The sequence below is a fragment of the Akebia trifoliata genome, chromosome 2 (assembly GCF_017979445.1).
Source record: "Akebia trifoliata isolate Shusen 1 chromosome 2, ASM1797944v1, whole genome shotgun sequence".
NCBI lineage: Eukaryota > Viridiplantae > Streptophyta > Magnoliopsida > Ranunculales > Lardizabalaceae > Akebia > Akebia trifoliata.
This window is the reverse complement of record NC_141376.1, coordinates 24212055-24233768: the sequence shown is the minus strand read 5'-3', so window position 1 is coordinate 24233768 and position 21714 is coordinate 24212055. Positions and strand designations below refer to the sequence as shown.

Here is a 21714-nt window from a genome sequence, read left to right as displayed (position 1 = left end):
AATGGGATCAAGCCATGAAAGAATATTTTCCAATGAAAAATACTTCTAACTGCTACATGGCCAATATATTCAAGAAAATGAGATTTTTCCCTGGTTGGGCTTGGGTCGTAAGCAGCAAGGTATTAAAGAGGTACCTGTGATTAAAGAGGTCATCGACACATTCGGACTAGGATATAAGCCTACTAATGAAGATTGGGCCCAATACTGGAAGACAAAACGGGACAAGGCAATTGCGAAAAGGCAAAGACGCACCACGGATCTCATCAAAATGAAGTCATATCGTAAGACCCTTAATGACTATTTCGTGAAGGAAGGAGAAAATTTCCGTTATTGTGGGTTCCCAGAGCCATTCATTGATCACATCACAGGTATTCGTCTACCGGGATTTGAGATCTTCTTTGGTATGGATTGGCCTGAAAAGGAAGCAAGCACCGAAGTTGAAGAGAAGAAAATTGAAGACTGACAGCTCAATCTAGACTCCCTCAACATTGACCAGTTATTCATTGAAGAAGATGATAGTATCCTTGTGTTGTCAACTGAGAAGGGGATCCCAATTCCTCAGTTTGCAATCAAACCCGCTGTAAGGTGTCTTTCTAGCTATCATGTAATTAGTCCTATGTTGCATGTCAAGATTGGGTCTGTCAGTCCCCTTAGTCCTGTTCAGTCTGACATGCCAGATGAGTCACTTGTTTCTGCTGAGTCAAGTAAGTCCATTATTTTTGCTAAGTTAAGTGAGTCTGTCAAGTCGGCAATGAGTTCTGTTACCCCATCTTCTTTTAATGAAATGAAAGAAATTTTTGATTACCCTGAGCGCAATAATAATTTAACTAATAATCTGACTTCGGAGGGAGAATTTTCTGACGAAGAACCTTCACCTGAAATAATCAAATTACTTGAACAAGAAAATGAACATCAGGTTCAACCTCCAATGGAAGAAGTAAAAGTCATCAATCTCGGAACAAAAGAAAGTTCTCAAGATATTCGGATTGAGATCACATTATCTCCCGATAAACGTAAAGGGATAGTAGACTTGCTCAGAAAGTTCAAAGATGTGTTCACATGGTCTTACGAGGATATGCAGGAATAAGCACAGACATTGTTCAATATCGTATTCCGTTATATCCAGACGCTCGACCCATTAAACAAAAACTTCGACGTATGAAGTCGGAATGGACTCTGAAAATTAAAGAAGAAGTTACAAAGCAGATTAACGCTGGATTTTTGGAAGTAGTAGAATACCCTGAGTGGATTGCCAATGTCGTCCCAGTGCCTAAAAAAGATGGAAAAGTCAGAATGTGTGTAGACTTCAGAGACCTAAACAAAACAAGCCCAAAAGACAGTTTTCCTTTACCACACATAGATGTTCTAGTAGATAGTACAAAAGTGCACGCTTTATTGTCCTTCATTGATGGTTTTCCTGGGGTACAATCAGATAAAAATAGATCCTCGGGATACATAAAAAATGTTGTTCATCACACAGTGGGAAACTTTTTGCTACATGGTTATGCCTTTTGGTTTGAAGAATGCCGGAGCCACCTATCAAAGAGCAGCCACGACTCTACTACATGACATGATACATAAGAAAGTCGAAGTCTATTTAGATGATATGATAGTCAAATCCAAAGAATGACTGGGGCATGTTGCTACGTTAGAAAAATTTCTCACAAGGATTAAAAAGTACAAACTTCGCCTCAACCCGCAGAAATGTGTATTTGGAGTAACTTCTGGAAAATTGTTGGGATTTCAGTCAGTCAAAGAGGGATTGAAGTAGACCTTGTGAAGATTAAAGCTATCCAAGAGATGCCACCGTCGAAAACTGTAAAGCAAATTCGAAGTTTTTTAGGCAGAATCCAGTATGTCAGCAGATTCATCGCTCAACTCACCAACGTCTGCGAACCTATTTTCAAGCTTCCAAGAAGAATGAACCAACAGTTTGAAATGAGCAATGTCAAAAGGCCTTCGACCAAGTCAAGGAGTATCTCTTGAACCCGTCTATTTTGGTTCCACCCACACCGGATGAACCACTTCTTCTTTACCTATCAGTCACAGAAGAAACTATGGGATGCATGCTTGCATAGTATGACAAAGATACTTGCAAAGAAAGGGTTATCTACTACATCAGTAAGAAGATGTTAGAGTATGAATGAAAGTATTCAACCTTGAAAAAAACTTGCTTGGCACTAGTATGGGCTACTCAGAGACTTCGACAGTATATGCTATCTCATTCAATTATCTTGTTATCTCGGATGGATCCTTTCAAGTATTTTTTCGAGAAACCGGCACTGACAGGGAGAACCGCACGATGGTTATTGTTTTTATCAAAGTTTGACATCACGCACGTTACATAGAAATCCATCAAGGGGAGAGCTGTAGCAGAATACTTGGCAGATCACCCAGTAGTAGAACGAATAAGGCCTGTTGATCAGTTTCCAGATGAGAACATCTTGCATGTTGAAGAAGAGCCTCAGAACCAAATATGACAGTTGTATTTTGATGGAGCCGCCAATCAGAATGGGTATGGAGTAGGGGCAGTCCTGTTTTCTCTAGAAGGATGCCATGTTCCGATCGCTATTAAGTTAACATTCTCTAACACTAATAACACAACCTAATATGAGGTATGCATCGCTGGACTTGAAGCTACTTTGAATCTAGGCATTACAGAAATTGAAGTTTTTGGGGATTCAGCCTTGGTCATACACTAGTCATTGGAAAAATTGAAGACTAGGGATGAAAAATTGAAGCCTTATCATGAGTATTTGTTAAATCTAGTGAGTAAGTTTAAAGCTATTCTGTTCCAACATGTGTCAAGGGAAGATAATAGATTTGCAAACTCGTTAGCCACTCTATCTTCAATGATCCATTTGCCCCCTGGCATGGAATTGAGGCCGATCACTGTCGAAGTCAAAGACAAACCTGTATATTGCTGTCAGATCAATATTGCTACTCGACTACCTGATGGAAAGCCGTGGTATACAGACATTAAAAAAGTGTTGGAAAAACAAGAATTCGCAGAAGAAGCATCAAGGAAGGAGCGACAAACCCTATTAAATTAGCATCTCAATTCATCCTGTGCGTAGGAAGTTTATACAAAAGGTCTTATGATGGGATTCATTTGTTGTGCGTCGATAAAGATCAAGCTAAATAGATAATGGTTGAACTACATTCAAGAGAATGCGGCCCTCACATGAGTAGGAAAATGTTAGCTAAGAAAATTATGAGACAAGGGTATTACTGGCCTACGATGGAAACAGATTGTCATCACATGGTCAAGACCTGCCACAAATGCCAAATACATGCAAATCTCATACATGTGTCACTTTCTCGATTAGTTGGTCTAACTTCACCATGGCAATTCTCAGTTTGCGGAATTGACATTATTGGTAAAATATCGCCTAAAGCATCAAACGGGTATGAATACATTTTAGTTACTATCGATTATTTTATTAAGTAGGTCGAAGCTGCCTTTTATGTTATCCTCACCACATCTCGAGTTGTAATGTTTATCCAAACAAACATCATCAGCCCGTACGGGGTACCTTCGGAATTGATTTCTGATAACGGGTCACATTTCAAAGCTGAGGTTATTACTTTGTGTTCAAAATTCAAAATCTCACACCACAAATCATCTCCTTACCGCCCTCAGACTAATGGAGCAGTCGAAGCAGCTAATAAGAATCTTAAGACTATCATCAGAAAAATTTGTCAATCACATCAAGATTGGTTTGAAAAATTGCCATTTACACTATGGGCATATCGAACTTAAATTCGATCCTCTACTGGAGCTACTCCCTACTCCTTAGTGTATGGCATGGAAGTTGAAATGGAAATTCCATCTCTCAGGGTCTTGTTGGTAAGTCAGTTGTCAGAAATAGATTAGGTTCGCCAGCGGTATGAAGAATTGAATTTGATCGAAGAAAAACGACTAAGAACTTTGTATTACGTGCAAGCTTATCAAAGAAGAGTCGCTCGTGCATTTGACAAAAAGATCAAGGCCCGTCACTTATAAGTCGGGGATTTAGTACTTAAAGAGAATTGGGCACCTATCTTTGACCCTAGAGGGAAGTTCAAACCAAATTAGGGAGGTCCGTACATCAGCAAGGAAATATTACCAGGAAAAGCTATCAGGCTTCATGATCATGATGGAATCGAGTTACCATAACCAACAAACGTTGACCAAATCAAATGGTACTACATTTAAGGAGGCCATTTTTGGCCGAATCAATTTTCCTACTAGCTAGTTCATTATCTCCTTTCTCAACACCTTTGCAGCCTGTTCAAAAAGAGAAAAAATATGCCTTTTACTTCTTAGCCTGATTACCTAACCCAGGGTAGGAAAAAATTTGAACTACGTTTTGGTTTGATCCCAAAATTCTGGAGTACGTAGGCAACCTGAGAAGTTACTTCAGGCCCGACCACATCAAAATAAAAGAATAAGATTCCCCGACAAAGAAACAAATCTAAAAAGAAAAAAATTCAAAAAAAAAAATATATATATATATATATATATATATATATATATATATATCCAAAATGGGAAAGAAAATTCAAGAAAATTTTTTAAATGAAATGCCACACAAGGGGCATTTGGGTTTTTGAGCCTTAAAATTCTTTTCTTTTTATATCCAATCCTAAGCTTACCTATAAAAGTCCTCCTAAGTACCGTACGAAAAGTCAAGAAAGATAGCAAAGCATTGATGAGACTATCGTTGTTCTTCTCACCGGAGTTAATAATAATCTTAGTTTTACCTTACTTGTGGGGCAAGTAGGGGATCGAACCCAAGAGAAATGAGGAATAAAGCTAAGCTAAGAAGATAAAATCCAAATTAACTAAAAGGAATTAAAACTGTTTTTCTTTGTATTTTTGAACTTATAAGAAGATGTAAAATTGCTAAAAAATAAACTAAAGTAAATGAAATTAAAAGCAAGTAAACTTATGAATTAAAACACCATTGGAGGTGGATCTACCTAAAACATGTTAATGAGCAATTCCCAGTCTCTAGCCTTTTTATAACTCAATCATAAGGGCTTGGTGTTAGCTCCTTAGATCGAAAAGTTTTGCAAATAAAATGAAATAAGGGAACAAAAACAAAGTAGAATTCTTTGAAAACTTCTTACTACAAATTATCTAATTTAAGCATACTTTATCTTGATCTAATCTAAGCATAAAATATCTATATTAAGAATAAAATGTGCAAGAAACTTAAAGAGAATTCATAAGCATTTTAAATAAAAGAAAGGCATAAAATTAGAAATAACACAAGAACTTGCTCTAGGCTTTTCCACTCTCCAATGGAGGGGAACTTAGCCTAATGTCATTGCAAGAGAGGGAAGATAAGAGATGAAAGAACTTTTCTTCATTTCATGGAGAAAATTACAACTTCTTCTTCTTCTACTTCTTACAAGACTATTTAACCAAAAGAAAATAACTAGAAGATGAAAATACAAAAAATAAGAGAATGGGCTAAGAGCCTTAGATTAAAGGAGTCTTGGATAAGAGAACCAAGATAGGACCCTTTCTCTAGAAATGAAGGCTCTATTTATAGAGAAAAATGTGTGTAGAAGAGTCTAAAAGTAGCCTCCACTTTTCTTTGCACAAAAAAACAAAAGAGGAGAATATAAGTTAAGGATTAGGGCATTCCAAAGTGGGCCCAAATGCTTTTGTCTTGAGATTTTGATTCCAATTTGTTGATTTTCTGCACAAGAAACACACGTAATTAGATTTATCTAGTAAATAAATTTATTTATATATAATTAAGCCTAATTAACATGCAACGTGGTGATTTGAGGCTTATCATGATTATTATCTTAATATGGATAAATAGGTACAAAAATCAAGATAAATATCCGAAAAATATGTGTATAATTGAGTGTTTGGAAACACTCATCACACCCCCAAACTTACCTTTTTCTAGTCCCTAGAAAATAAAACTGCCACTTTCGCAGGCACCTCGACAGCATTTAGCGAATGCAGCAAGCCTTTGAACCTCTAGGTTACCCCTAGTGGACGAGTTTGACTCGAGAAAATATACCCACAAAATTTGAAAATAACTTTGAAGTAAAAATAATCAAAATCAAAACTTATATTGAAAAGCACAAGTCTTTTTTTTTTTTTGTCAATCAATTGGAAGTACTGCTTGGTATAGAGTCCCAACCCTTATTTTTCTATGACAAAACTTAGACTTAAATTGACCTTTGAGCGATAGTGATTCTAACTCAGAAATTTAAGAGATTCGATTTCTTCAAATGAGTTTCAACCTTCTAACTACTCAAGAATAGCTGGAGTAACTTAGGGTTTAATTCTAAACTTAGCATCCTGTCTGGGGTAGTGAGAAGTATGGATATTCACTTTAATACCTCTAAGGGGCTTTATCTGTGATATTCCAGTATACTCACATTTTTACACTTGATGGCTTTCACCCTACTAAAACTTTACATAAACTTTTAGATCTTTGATTTTTTTTTATTTTTTTTATTTTTTAAGAAATGAAAGAACTTTTTTTCTATTACTTCTTCATTATTTTTTTAAGAAAAGTAGGCAGCCATTTTCAAGGTACCCAATCTAATTCAATGGTTGCTGTACAAGGTGTATACAACCCAGTTCTGTTTTCTTCTAATCAGCCAACCAATTGAACAAGGAAGTCAAAGTTCATCAAACCTAGTTTTTCCTTAAACTCTAGGTAGAAAGAAGGTAATAAGCTCTTTTAATACAATCTAGACTCTTGGTAACCTTATTAGAAGTAACTATAAACCAAAAGATAACTTTGCTCTAATTTTTACCTAAGAGAAACACAAATGGGGACTCCAGATCATAGCTTCCAATGAAAGACTGATTAAATATTTAACTAAATGCTTAAAGATACAAGCTAAGATTTTGAGTAAAATTTAACAAAGTCGTCAACTAAATATTTTTCAAAATTTTTATTTTTATTATTATTTTTATTATTTTTTATTTATTTTTTTTTTTTTTTAAAGAAGAAAATAATAAGTGGAAATCCGACCCATCCACCCCCAAACTTAAACATTATATTGTTCTCAATATTTCAACATATAAATGCAAAAGTAAAATTGAAATTGACAAAATGAAATGAAGTAGGTTAGATAGCACCTGAGACAGACCCTATAGTCCTGTTGATATTTAACATAATGTCCCTTGAAGTGCATGGATTGTCTCTCAGAAACGCTAAGTTTAACGTCTTTAGCTAGACGAAAACATAGTTAATTTTGCTAGACGGGATCATCGAGAAAAAGAACTTCCTCCTGCGAAACATACTCGAGAAACGGTTTGAGATGTTGGCCATTCACTTTGAAAGTGGATCCGTCCTTAGGATTAAGGACTTCAACAGCACCATGGGGGTAAACTGTTTGGATAATATATGGGCCAGTCCATCGAGACTTAAGTTTTCCTGGAAAAAGGTGGAGTCTATTATCATACAACAAAACTTTTTGATTAGGAATGAAATTCCTCCTAAGAATGTGCCTATCGTGAAAGAATTTGGTACGCTTTTTGTACCTTTTGGCACAATCATAGAGTCATTTCTAATCTCTTCTAACTCGTTTAGTTGTAACTTTCGCTTCTCACCGACTTTATCAAAATCAAAATTGAGGCGTTTGATCGCCCAATATACACGATGTTCTAGTTCTACAGGGAGATGGCAGGCCTTGCTAAAAACTAACCGGTAGGGAGACATACCTATGGGTGTCTTGAATGCAGTCCTATAGGCCCAGAGTGAATCACTCAATCTCAAAGACCAATCTTTCCTTGAAGGATTGACTGTTTTTTCTAAGATAGTCTTTATTTCCCTGTTAGAAATCTCCACTTGTCCACTTGTTTGTGGGTGGTAAGGTATGGCAACCTTATGCATTATGAGGTATTTCTTCATCAACGCAGCAAAGATCTTGTTGCAAAAATGTGAGCCACCATCACTTATGATAGCTCGCGGAGTACCAAATCTTGAAAAAATCGTCTCCTTGATGAATTTTATCACAACCTTGTGATCATTAGTTCTACATGCCACAGCTTTGACCCATTTTGACACATAGTCAACGGCAACTAGGATGTATTGGTAACCCTGGGAGATAGGAAAGGGTCCCATGAAGTCTATGCCCCACACGTCAAAAATTTTGATGAACAGTATAGGATTTTGAGGCATTTCATTTCTCTTAGAGATTTTTCCTAATCTTTGACATCTATCACAATTGAGCACTGAAGTGCCCTCCGCAGGCATGATTATGGCAAAACTCTAAGATACTGACTTGTTCACAGGTTGGAATACAACGTCTAATGATTTGATCAGGACAATACTTAAATAAGTATGGCTCATCCCAGAAATACCATTTTATTTTTTATAGAAGACGGAGTTTCCCTTGACTAGTCATTTCGACTGGGAATTGACCTGTAACTAGGTAGTTGACAATGTCCGCATACCATGGAGCATTGGCTTGAGAGATTTGCATAAGTTGCTCATCGAGAAAGGATTTAGAGATGGGTAAGGATTCCTCGGATGGCTTGTTAACTATCCTAGACAAGTGATCAGCTACGACATTTTCTACCCTTTTTTGTCTCGGATCTCGAGATCAAACTCTTGTAGAAGTAGAATCCAACGGATTAACCTTGCTTTAGCATCTTTCTTTGATAGAAAGTACTTCAATGCTGCGTGGTCTGTGTAGATCACGACTTTAGATCCTATGAGGTAGGGGCGGAATTTTTCAATGGCATAGACCACTGCTAGCATTTCCTTCTTTGTTGTAGAGTAATTAAGCTGAGCACCATTTAGGGTTTTACTAGCATATTGGATAACATGAGGTTGTTTTTCAATTCGTTGACCCAAAACAGCGCCTATTGCATAATCTGAAGTGTCGCACATAACTTCGAATGGAATGCTCCAGTTCTAAGGTTGAATAATGGGTGCCGAGGTTAACTCAGACTTGAACTTGTTGAACGCAGAGAGACATGACTCTGAAAAGTCGAAAGGAATATCCTTTCCCAATAGCTCACATAAAGGTTTCGAGATTTTCCCAAAATCTTTAATGAATCTACGATAGAAACCTGCATGGCCTAGGAATGACCTAATTTCTTTGACCGTTCTAGGAGTTGGTAATTTTTCAATTAGACCTACCTTTGCCTTATCTATCTCAATCCCCTTAGCAGAAACAATGTGCCCTACTACAATCCCCGATGTTACCATGAAATGACATTTTTCCCAATTGAGGACTAGATTGACCTCTTTGCAACGTACAAGGACCAAAGGTAAGTGATGGAGACATTCCTCAAAACTTGATCCAAAAATTGAAAAATCGTCCATGAATACTTCGAGATATTTTTCTAGCATGTCAGAAAATATACTCATCATGCACCGTTGAAAAGTAGCGGGTGCATTGCACAATCCAAAAGGCATGCGACGATACGCAAAAGTTTCGAAAGGACAGGTGAAAGTTATTTTCTCTTGATCGATTGGAACAACAGGTATCTGGTTGTACCCGGAATAACCATCTAAGAAGTAATAGTAAGAATGTCCTGCCAGACGCTCTAACATTTGATCAATGAAAGGTAAGGGGAAATGATCCTTAGGAGTCATCGAGTTGAGTTTCCTATAGTCAATACACACTCTCCATCCATTTTGGACTCGAGTGGGATTTATTTTTGTCTTGGTTCACTACCACAGTGATACCAGACTTCTTAGGAACTACTTGTATAGGACTCACCCAACGACTGTCAGAGATAGGATAGATAATACCCGCATCTAGCAATTTCATCACTTTCATCCGAACTACGTCTTTCATGATAGGATTTACCCGTCTCTGAGGTTCTAAGGAAGGCTTAGCAAAATCCTCTAAACGAATATGGTGCATTACCATAGATGGACTAATTCCCTTGATATCAGCTATGCTCCAACCAATAGCTTCTTGATGTTCTTTTAATACTCCTAACAACTTTCCTCTTGAACTTCATTAAGGTGAGAGGAAATGATCACGGGCAAGGTTTGATTCTTACCAAGAAATGCATATCTCAAGGTCTCTGGAAGCGACTTGAGTTCTAATTTTGGAGGCTCGATATAAGAAGGAACAAGATTGGATGTGCGCACAGGAAGACTTTCAATTTTTACGTGCCACCTCACAGAATCTAAGAGTGGAACAGATTCAAGCAAAGCATTGACTTCACTTATAGACTCTTCGACGTCCAAGTCAAGGCCAAAGTGAGCCAAACATTATGTTAGGGGATCAGAGTACCCTAACTCTTGATACGTTTGATTGATCTATCATGTTCACTTCCTCCATACCATCATCTACATCAATTCCTTAGAAATTGTGGAAGACGTTCAATTTCACTTTCATATCCCCAAATGCTAAAGTCATAATTCTGTTTCTACAACGAATGACTGCGTCAGACGTGGCTAAGAATGGACGTCCTAAGATGATAGGAATATGACTATTCGAATTGATGACTGGCTCCGTGTCTAAGACAACAAAGTCAACAGGGAAATAGAAATCTTTGACTTTAACTATCACGTCCTCAACTATACCTTTTGGAATTTTTATGGACCTATCGGCTAGACTCAACGTGATATCGGTGGGTTTCAAAACCACCAAACCTAATTGTTTATAAACCGAATATGGTAAAAGGTTCACACTAGCCCCTAAGTCTAAGAGACATTTTTCGACCATTTGATTTCCAATATGAATGAAAATTGTCGGACATCCAGGATCCTTAAATTTTGGTGCAATCATTTGTTGGATGAGCGACGAAGCTTGGGCTGCCATGATAGCTTCCCGAGGAAATGGTGTTTTCCTTTTAGCTGTGGTCAAATCCTTTAGGAATTTCACATAAGAAGGTATCTGCTTAATGGCATCGAGGAATGGGATATTGATATGCACATTTTGGAAAACTTCTAAGACACCCTCAAATTGCTTACCTTTTTTAGAATCTCTAAGGCGATGGGAAAATGGGCTTTTGGAATTGGCAAAATGATAGGAGGATTTTTCAAATCTTTCTCTTTCTCTATTGGAGACTCTATGACTTCTTTTTGAACTTTGTCCTTCTCTAGGATTTTTTCTCCCATGTCAAAAGGTTGGACCTTGTTGTCCACTTTTTTTCCCGAACGCAAGGTGTGGATAGCCTGGACTGAGTCTTGTGGAGCTCCAGAATGGCTTCCTACTTCGTATTGACCTTTCGATCCGTTTGGAATCAAAGGTTGACCTCTAGGGTTAGGGATAGTCTGACTAGGAAATTGACCTTTCTCTCTCCCATTCAAGGAGAGAGCTAACTGCCCCAACTGAACTTCCATTTTAGCTATGGATTGCGTAATGACTTGGTTAATCTGAGTTTGATTTTGATGGGTTTGCTGTTGAGTTTGGATGAACTGCTGTTGCTGTCTCATCAACTCGACAATCATAGAGTCTAAGGACAACTGTTGTTGGGCAGGCTGTTGGTAATTGGTCATGGGATCTGGTATGATGGCTCTGCAATCTGTAGATTGTTGGGGTTGATAAGGGACTTGAGGAACAATAGCTTGGTTTGTGGAAGAACCAGATTGCCTAGGAAAACTCCTATTGTAACCTGATGAACCACTAGATTGAATGGGTTCGTTTTGTCTGTATGAGAAATTATGATGGAACCTATTATCTGGGTGATACGTTTGGCTAAAAGAGTTTGGAGTTGGCTTCCTAAAAGCACTATAGCCATTAATCGCATTTTCTTGTTCAGCTTTGATTTGAGGCAAGGTGGGACAACACTCGACCAAATGGTCGTTACCGTCGCATATGACGCACAAAAAACTCGGTTCGACAGTTACTTGTGAAATTGCACGAGGGTCTAGGTGAGGTTTGGATGCTGAGATGGTAAAGGCATCTAACTTCTTCGTGAGATTGTTCGTCCCACTCACCAGACTAGACATAACATTTTTGAGATCAGGGTCTGCCTTCATCTCATACATGCCTGTCTTTTCTAATCGGATCATCTCTATCAAATTCTTCTTGGTTAGTACTCCAATTTTGAGTACTCTCGGCTAATTCTACGAGGAAATCGTACGCTTGGTTGGGAGTCTGGTTCATGAACTGACCCTTATGCATTGACTCGACTAAGGTACGTTGATTCATTGTTAATCCTCTATAAAAACTTTGCACCAACTGTGCTTTGTCAATGCCATGGTGTGGGCACTTGACCAATAAATGATTGAATCTTTCCTAAGTTTGGGAAAATTCATCATCAGGACGGGCTCTAAAATTTCTAATAGAGTCTTTCATTTTCTTAGTTTTGGCCACGGGATAGAATTTGACCATAAATTTCTTGGATAGAACATCCCAGGTAGATATGGAATTGGGTGTTAGGGAGTTCTACCACGCAGCTACGTGGTCTTCCAAGGATAATGGGAACAGAATAAGCTTGATACTCTCCTCATCTAGATTCTGATTTCTAAAAGTTTGACATATAGTCAAGAATCGATTAAGATGGGTGTAAGGTTGTTCACGCTCTAAACCGTGGAACTTAGGGAGCATATTAATGGTGGGAGTCCTAATTTCAAACTGAGGTGCATTGTTCAATGGTAAAACAATGCATGTAGGAGGAGATGCGGAAGTTGGAGCGAAGAGCTCATTGAGAGTTCGCTCTCGATCACCCATCATAACTACTGATGGTGTCTTGCATATCCTACTGATGGTACGTTCGATCTCAGGATCAAATGGTTCTAACACTTTGTTTTGTGAATGTCTACCAAGCATGCAAATCACACAGTCGATCAAACAATCACAAAAAGAAAAGACTAGACCTAGATAGGTTGTCTAAAGCTAGATAGCTCCTAACTGGGTAGAAATATCGCAACTAGCCTTCCAACTCGATTCTATGAAGTCAAGTTTGAATCATTCGGATCTCCAGATCGGAGGAGGCGCACAATGCATAAACAAGGGCACTCTTAAATACCTTCTTTCTTGAATAGACTGAGTCTATCCCCTCAAAGGACAAGATCTTACTAGATAGAAAAATGACCAAGAAACGCAATTGGCACAACTTGAAGCGGAATTTCTCCTATTGAGCTCGTGGGCCCTATAGTCAAGTCTAATTGATTTTAATTAATTTGATTGGATGACTAGTGAGTTGATTATCTTAATTAGAGCAAGGAATTGGTAATGACTTCCAATCCTTATCTTATCATGCCATCCCTAGGAGAGGGGTGCTCTTTACTACTTAATTAACTATTTCAAGTGTGTGCAAATTGGAAAAATAACATACAAAGGCAAGGAGTAACCCACTAGCAAAGAGAGGCGTGGGTGTTTCGAGATTACCTCCCGTGTTAGACGGGGTGAAGACAGTTTGAGTCGACTTAGGCCACCAACTCCAATTTTGGTGTGCGAACCTAAGGAGCCGTGACGGTATTTTCCACCCGTCGTCCTTCCTTAGTCTATTACAATCCAAGCCTTCTTGGATAATTAAAAAAAATTACAAAGAATCTTATACAAGTGTTTCTAAAATAGAAAAATAAACCTAACTAAAGATTCAAGGAAATTAAAAGAAAAGAAGAAAAAAAAATGTTCACCTACAAGAAGCAAAACAGAAATGTTAGCAGAAATGATAGTAAACGGACTCAAAAATAGAATCTGACTTACCACAATCTTGCTGAATTTGTCACATTTTATAGAAAATTTCATTCTACCCCAAATTGATATATTATAATAGATAATCGGAGATCGGGGCAGAAAGTTACAGCCAGTTTAAGTTCTGCTGTCAAGGGTGAAAAAATAAATGGGAATGAATTTTTTTTTTCAATGTTTTTTTCTTCTTTCTTCTCTCTTAAAACCTCAAGAACACTTGAACTTATAGAAAGAAACCAAAAGAAAAAAATAAAATAAAATAAAAATGAAAGAAATTAATTTTAAATCAAAACTTACCACTAATACCTTTACCTTTCCCCGGCAGCGGCGCCAAAATTCTGATGAGACTATCGTTGTTCTTCTCACCAGAGTTAATAATAATCTTAGTTTTACCTTACTTGTGGGGCAAGTAGGGGATCGAACCCAAGAGAAAGGAGGAATAGAGCTAAGCTAAGAAGATAAAATCCAAATTAACTAAAAGGAATTAAAATTGTTTTTCTTTTTATTTTTGAACTTATAAGAAGATGTAAAATTGCTAAAAAATAAACTAAAGTAAATGAAATTAAAAGCAAGTAAACTTATGAATTAAAACACCATTGGAGGTGGATCTGCTAAGTTGAAAATCCGAAAAGGACGACTTAGGCAAAAATTATAGCAAGCTCGCAAGGTTGAAAATCTGAAAGGACAACTTTGGCAACAATCAGAGCCAAGAAAAAAAAAAGCTCGCTAGATCGAAAATCTGAAAAGGCGATCCAGGCAAAAACTAGAGCAAGCTCGATAGATTGAAAACCTGAAAAGGCGATCTAAGCAAAAGTTAGAGCAACAAAGAAAAACAAAGAAAATCCCAAGCTGGGAGCGGTCCGAGCTGAAACATCAGAAGTCTGAATAATCAAGGTCAATACTTAGCTTAAACCAGGCATAGACTCAGAAGTCACAAGTATCTTGTCCATGATCGATCTGAAAATTCTTACTTCCCCAAGTGAACCAAGGGAGAGAAGGATGAATTCTATGATGAGTCTCAAAAGGAAATATTTTTGTTCTCTTGAGCCTGACTCAAAATCTTCAATAAAATTAATCAAAATAAAAGTTGGATATTTATTGCGCTTGTGGTAATCAAATATTTTAAACCTTCATACAAGGGGCATTTTTCTTTTTCCTCTAATATGTAGTTTCTCCTTATACTAGGGGCATTTTTTTTATTTTACATAATGTATTCAATTATCTCCAGTGCCATATTTGTTATCAAACCAGGGGCATTTTACGTTTGAGCAATGTTAATCCTAAAAGGGAATCCCAAACTTAAGGTTACCCTCTTGATAACAGTTTTTCGAAAACTATTGAGGTTCAAAAGAAATAAAAACTAAGTTTTTAAATTCATAAAACTTTTGGATAAAATCTTGAGGTTCAAACAAAAGCATTTTGGATCTCACATTTGGAATAGGAGACAGGGTATTCATTCTTTCCCTGATCTATCCATTCCCAGATTCGATCACTCTTTTCCAGATTCATTTTCAATCGTTTCTTTCCCAGATTTATTCCTTCATTCTCAGTTTTACTCAGTCAATTACCGCCGAGGGTTTTCTCGGAACTATGCTCAGATGCCGCTTTCTCGAAATTATGCTCAGATGCCGCCGAGGGTTTTCTCGGAACTATGTTCAGATACCGCCGAGGGTTTCTCGAAATTATGCTTAGTTTAGCTTAATTTATATTCATTTTGTGCTCAGATTTTACTCACAACTCTTTAAGTCTACACAGTTGCACAGTTGTTACATCAGTCAAGGAGAATTTTCTAAAATTCAAGGATCTGACACTACCAGCGAGAGCTCGCACTCAAGGACCTGACATTTTTTTAGTTCGAGGAGAGTTTTACCCTCAAGGATCTGAACACCCTGACGAATTGCTAAATCAGGCTACAAAATGAACTGTCACTAGCTTTGACATTCGGATATCATACTATCTACCAAAATAGATTTTGCTATCTAGTTTGCTTCAACCCTCTACCAAAGAGGGGCATCTGTAGACACCCCATTTTTGCATCCGCCTGATTAATCAACTCGTCAACCCGATCACAACGGTTCCCAATGATAGATGTCTATTCCAATGCTTTATATTTTTACTAGATATGTTTTAGAAAATCCGGATGATGTATCTCGAACTGACAAAACTTAGAAACCACACTACGCTAGAAAAATACGACCCCAGAAACATATAAATCATCATCTTACAAACCAAAAAGAAGCTTAACGATAAAAATCACTAAAAATGATCAAATTATCAAAATACCCCTAACACCAAAACAATCCTAGAGCCTACGTTACGATTAGAAAAGCTCATTCAAACACATAAAATAACAAATCGAAACCAAATAAATCATTTTACCAATTTTCACAGGATTCGATAAAATTACAAAAATGCCCCTCATAAAGTTCACGATCATTTCATACAAAAAACTTCATAAATGATAAAAACCAAAATTCCCATCGAATTCCTTACGAAAAATTGATTTCAAAACATCCTGGAACATTGAAAAACGACTTAAAACGTAAAAAATCCTCTCCAAGGGTAAAATGGTAATTTTACAATTCTAATAATTAAAAATTTTGAAATTAATGAATAAACCATTAAATAATGTAAAGTGAAACATTAATAAAATTAATTTTAAATTTTGAACCAAAAAATCGATCAATCAGGTTTTCAAGCAAAATTGTTGATGGTTGTCAGGATATTTATTCAAGGACCCCTCCATCTAGGGGCCCAAAAAATTAAAGATATACTAAAAGGGGGTTCTCCAAAAATTAAAGTCAATCAAATAAGACTAAGTCAAAATATTAAAAGTCAACCAAGAAAGACTAAAGTCAAAGTATTAAAATCAATCTCATAAGACTAAAGTCAAAACCCTAAATCAAAACCTTAATTTAAACTAATCAAGTCAATCTCATAAGACTAAAGTCAAAATCCTAAATCAAAACCCTAATTTAAACTAATCAAGTCAATCTCATTAGACTAAACTCAATACCCTAAATTAAAATCCTAAAGACTAAGTCAATCTCATTAGACCAAAGTCAAAACCCTAATTAAAACTCTAAAAGAAACCCTAATCAAACCCTAATGCTTCTAAAAAACTTTATAAATAGAGCCTCCACACCCTATTTTCGTATCAAAGAAAAAACCCTAGAAAAAGTAGGTGAAGAAGCCTCCACAACCTCTCCAAAATCCTAAGTTTGGAGCCCCAACTCCTTACTTAACACCCATACTTCGATTTTAGCCTGAAAAACACTTAGAAACCTTTCAAAAACATCCCAAAATCCATAACAAATTCGAAGCATCCAGATCTAAGAAGGAGATACCTTGCCTCGAAACTCAGAAATCAGATCCGGAGACAGAACGAAGTAAGGAGTACGGTACAAGGAGCAGTTTCACTAGATCTTAAGGAATAGAACCTTTGCGTATCGAAGGTAACATTTCTATTATTTTTTATCTAAGTTTTACCATTAGCAATGTAGTCTTATTTGGGATAAGTAGAGACCTGCATTGGCCGAGCGGGGTTGGTGCCTAACACCTTCCAACCCCATAATGTTATCCCCAGATTCAATTTTTTTTGTAGTAATTAGTTTTTATCCATTTAGAGTCAGTATTCGGTTCCTAGGCCATAATAACTAGGTGGCGACTCCCAAACCTCAAGGGTTAAAAGCGGATCCGTGCACCCCGCGGATCGAGGGCGCTTTCAACAATATACGTAATATCCTGTATATATATATACAAAGATAGAATAACAGCAAAAGTCTATATACATCTAACTATATAAAATATATCAGAGTGCGGAAGAAGTAAATAATATATAGGATTCTACTAAAACTTCACTCTCTAACAAAAGTCTTAATGCTCAACCCAAAAATTATAATACCACCTGGACGAATTGATGTTATTAGGGGGTATAGCCCTAGTACTCACTAGGTAACAATCTCTAGTCGTCTATTTGACCCACTAGATGGTCTTCAATTGCTAGTTCTATACCTGCCTAGTCAACTATTGGTTTTGAAATTAAAAAAATGGAAAAGAAAAGATGACTAATAATGGTTACCCAGTAGTTAAACAAACAATTCCTACCAATAACCTTTCCTAACATGAATGAGTAAGTATTCTAAATAATTTCAATGTATGTAAAATTTTATAGAATAAACTACAATTAACTGGTACATATAGTCAAGAATGAGCAGCTAAATAGTTAAAAATTAACATTACATCATTCCGCAATACTCACTATAACATTTTCTTTTTATTTTATAATTCAACATAACGTATTAGATATATAATACAAAATGGTAACGTAGTGAAATTAGAGAGTTGGGATTCTACGACTGGATCATTCATAGTCAGGACATGATGTTATAATATTTTACTGATTTTTAGTTCTTTATTTTGTAATCGATCGTTGTATTATCACAATTGGTTGACTATTTATCCAGCTCAGACTAACCATTTAATGTGACTGTAAGAAATAGCTTTCTTTTTAACTTGTCAAGACATTTGATTACAATATATTGTTAGTAATCACTAACTAGCCATCTTTGTCTATGTTTATTAGGCGTACATGTGATTCCCATTATACATCTCAATTCATGTAAGACCACTTTTACATTATAAGTTCACTGGTAAAGATAGAGAGGAATAAACTCAGATTTCAATTGTAACTCCACTCTCATATGCATCCCATACCAAGTATGAACTTGGTTGTCCCTACAGTATATTCTAGGATAGTAATTAATTCTATAGATTCACATTTGTTCCATCTTTTGCATATCACTCAATTTTCGAGTTTTTAATTTGCATAGCTATAGATAACCCATTTTTACATTTGATTGATTAATCAACTCATCAACCCGATTATGACGGTTCTTAATGATGGATGAATAATTTAAAAAATTTATTTGTTACTAGATGTGTTTCCAAACCTTGGATGAGATATTTCAAGCAAGCAAACTTTATAAACGACATTACATTAGGAAAATATGACCCAAAAACTTATAAATCATAATTTTTTAGACAAACAGAAACTTTACGAGAAAAATCACTAAAAAAGTGATCAAATTATTAAAATATCTCTAACATCATAACATCCCTAGAGCCTATATTACACTTAGGAAAATTTTCGAACACATAAAACAACAAACTAAAACTAAATAAATCGTTTCATCAATTTTTACAAAATTATGAAAATACCCCTCATAGTGTCCACGATCATTTCACACAAAAAACACATAAATGACACAAAAAAAATACTCTTATTGAATTCCTTATGAAAAATTGATTCTAAAACATTTTAAAACGTAAAAAAACAATCTCTTAACACAAAAATCCTCTTTGAGAGTAAAATGGTAATTTTCCAATCCTATAATTCAAAATTTTGAAACTAATAATTAAAACATTAATTAACATAAAGTGAAATCTTGATAAATCAAATTAAAAATTTTGAACAAATAAAATCAATTAATTAAGCCCACGGGCCAAATTTTAAGTGGTGATTCATTTGTGGGATCCATATGATATTTAATAAAGAACCCTTCATCGGAGGTCCCAAAAAATTAAAAATATAATTTAATAAAGAACCCTCTAGTGGGGGGTTCTTCAAAAATTAAAAAATTATCATTCTACGTAAGTTAAAAAAATTCATCAAGATTCAACATTCAAAATTTAAATAAAACTTATCTAAGATGTTATCATAATTTAAACAACTTAACAATTAGTTCGAGATAGACCTTAGCTCTAAGAGACTAATCCAAATCCTAATCTTCAAAAAACTCTTTAAAAAGGAGTCTTCGTCATCTAAATTTATAGGTCAAGAAAAATCCTAGAAAATAAAGGTCAAAAACTTTTCCAAGACTTCTCAAAACCTATATCTGAAGCCCCAATTCCATACCTAACCCCCAAGCTCCAATTTTCAACCTAAAAATACCTTGAAAAGCTAGTAAAACATCCAGATCTAGGAGAATAAAATTTCATCTCGGAGATCGTAAGTTGATCTACCAACAAAGATAAAAGTAAGAAGATTCATACGAGGAAAACTCACTCTTAGTTTCTGAGGGAATCGATCATCACGATCATTCAGGTAAAGAAAAATGTAACTTTTATTTTATTTTTATTTTAGGTTGTTTGTTGCAATGTAAATTTTTGGAAAAAGTAGAGACCGACGTTTGTCGGTCTGGATTGGTGCCTAACACTTTCTAGTCCTGTAATTTGATCTCCGTATCCACAATCTTTTCATAGTTCGGTGTTCCTTATTCCTTTAGAGTCATGTTTTGTTTCCTAGATCGTAAAACTAGATGGCGACTTCCAAAAAAATATACGCGGATTTGCACATGCAGATCGAAGGCACTTTCAATGGCGACTCTATTAGGGGATAGTTTGAGGATCAAATTTGAAAATTTCAAATATTAGTTCATTGCAAAGTCGACCAAGTTTTTTTTCTTATTTTTTTTATTTTTCTTTTGCACAATTATGAGTGAGTGTAGATTGTTTGATTGATTGATTGGTTTTTGAGCATTTCATTTTTGGAATTTTTTTGGTCCAATCGAGGGTCAACTTTGATGACCCGAAACAATTCAAGATTTCAAAAAAATAGTGAATTGAGGATAGAATAAGGATTGTTGAGCCATGAAAATATTTTGGAAAAAATAAAAAAAATTCAATGTTGCTACGCGTGTGGTGCTTTTAGTAACAACAAAAATATAATAATTTTTTTCTACGAGAGCTGTTGTACATGGTAAAGGGGACATAAAAAAAACAACATTGTTTCTTCTCTCTTTCTTTCTCTGCAATGGCGATCGCAGCTTCTCTATCTATGGCTAGAGTAAATGCAGTTCCAATTACAACCAATCTCTTCAGCACTGCTCGTCTCTTTTCCAAAACCCTTTCTTCTTCTTTTCCCTTCTTCAAACACTAACGTAAACCTCTTCAATTCACCACCTCCACCACTATTTTCGCCACCATTTCTGTAAGAGACAGGCATCATGAATCCACCTTCTCTTACCACTACAAGAGAACTCCAAACCACAATACTCTCTGACCTCACAAAGGGCAAAAAATCCATCGTTCTTGCTGTACCAGGCACTTTTACTCCCACTTGTTCACAAAAACACCTCCTTGGATTCGTCGAGGAATCCGGAGAATTGAAATCAAAGGGCATCGATACAATTTCTTGTATTTTTGTTAACAATATTTTTGTGATGAAAGCATGGAACGAAAGTTTGATAATTGGGGATGAAGTGTTGTTGTTGTCTTATGGGAATGGAGATTTCACAAAAACAATTGGGGTCGAACTTGACCTAAGTAACAAGCCAGTTGGGTTGGGTGTCTGGTAGAGGCAATACGTTCTTCTTGCTGAAGATGGGTTTGTTAAGATTTTGAATTTGGAAGAGATGATGAAAGCGATTAAAGAGACTAGAGAGAGATTTGGGTCTTTAGAGAGGATAATGTCTACTGCGGTTTCGAGCTCTAATAGATCGTTAATGGCCGATGAGTTCAAATCATCTTTTCTAGATCTAGGTTCATTTTGATTTTTTTCTTCTCCCTGGAATTCTCTAGTTTTTTCGATCTTCATTCAAGATTTTAATAGATTGTTTTTTTTTCCTCTCCTGTTTTGTTTCAATGAATTTCGCTCTGTTCCTAGTCAAAACAAAAAATAAAATTTGCTATGTTTCTAACAGAAAGAAGGATTCTTTAGCTTTAAATTCCCTCCTTTTATCTTCTCACTCAAATCATCTATTGTTACTTTCGATCTTTGAGTATAGGTTCTCGATATGGGTTTGCACTCAATGGTGTTCAGGTAATGGAGTACTTGCACTCACATGAGATCATTCATCGTGATTTGGTGCAGCAAGAGAAGAGACATTAACAGAGACGATGACCATTGAAATAGGAACATACTGTTGGGGTGGCTATAGGAATTTGTAGATTCCAGTCAGTGCACACCATATTTATCAACGAGAGTTGGAGATTTACTAGGTAGACTTGTTGTTGCATTTAAAAAAAAAAAGGCATTGCTTTCTTCAATAATTTAATAAGATTTCAAATCTTGCTAAAGGTCTTTGACCTCAAAATGTGACATCCAAGAGCATGATCAATGCCATGTGCTTG

General features: G+C 36.1%; 1 pseudogene; it reads left to right on the top strand.

The window, feature by feature from the left end:
* The first annotated feature begins 20527 nt into the window (after nucleotides 1-20527).
* On the top strand, nucleotides 20528-21472 carry LOC147409945 (peroxiredoxin-2E-2, chloroplastic-like; annotated as a pseudogene).
* The last annotated feature ends 242 nt before the right edge of the window (nucleotides 21473-21714 follow it).